Here is an 854-nt window from a genome sequence, read left to right on the forward strand (position 1 = left end):
TTATATTCAATGTATAACTTTGTACAAGTTTCATTAAACCATGCTTATCTTCCATTTTGACCTTCTTATCGAATTTGGAGGCACATGTATACGTAATAGCAGTAAATGGCAATAACAGTTCGTTCATTTTTTCGGTGGATTTATCAACACATTGATCAATACCTTCTTTACCAGTATCGTAATATGTACACGTATTTAATAATTCCGTACGGTTACTTGCCAGTACCTGTCAAACACTTTCTGTATATTCATCATTCCACTTAACCTTCATACATTTACTAGTATCATAATGACTACTACCTTCGTACTGAATTTCGTTACTTATTCCACGAGAACACAGTGTAATACAGACAGGCGAGTGATCCGAAAAAAACATTAAATACACCACTCTCAAATTTCAAAATATTATCAAAATTTTCATCAAATGTCATTACATAATCAATGAGGCTTGTACCTCTACTGTTACAGAAAGTAATGTTGCCATCGGGATCATCACCATGTCTGCCATTCACAATTCTTAAAGTAGTAGTTTTACATAAGGAAAGTAATTGTCTACCGAACTGGTTTAAACATTGGTCAGAATTGGAACTTTTCGATGGTGGGGTATCAGGAACATATCTTATGACATTTGATATAGTATCTGAAGAAATTTCACTTATAATATCAGCACAAATATAATCATCGTTACAGGCCGTTCTACTATTAAAATCACCTAAAACAATTACTTTTCCAATGTCTTTATACATACATACCATTTCTTCTAAACAAGCAAATAAGTCATTTTCACATTTCTCGTAAAAAGTGCTGTTAATAGGAGGAAAATAACAAGCAAACATGTAAGTATCAGTGTCTGT

The sequence above is a fragment of the Pecten maximus genome, chromosome 15 (assembly GCF_902652985.1).
Source record: "Pecten maximus chromosome 15, xPecMax1.1, whole genome shotgun sequence".
In the NCBI taxonomy this organism is placed as follows: Eukaryota; Metazoa; Mollusca; class Bivalvia; order Pectinida; family Pectinidae; genus Pecten; species Pecten maximus.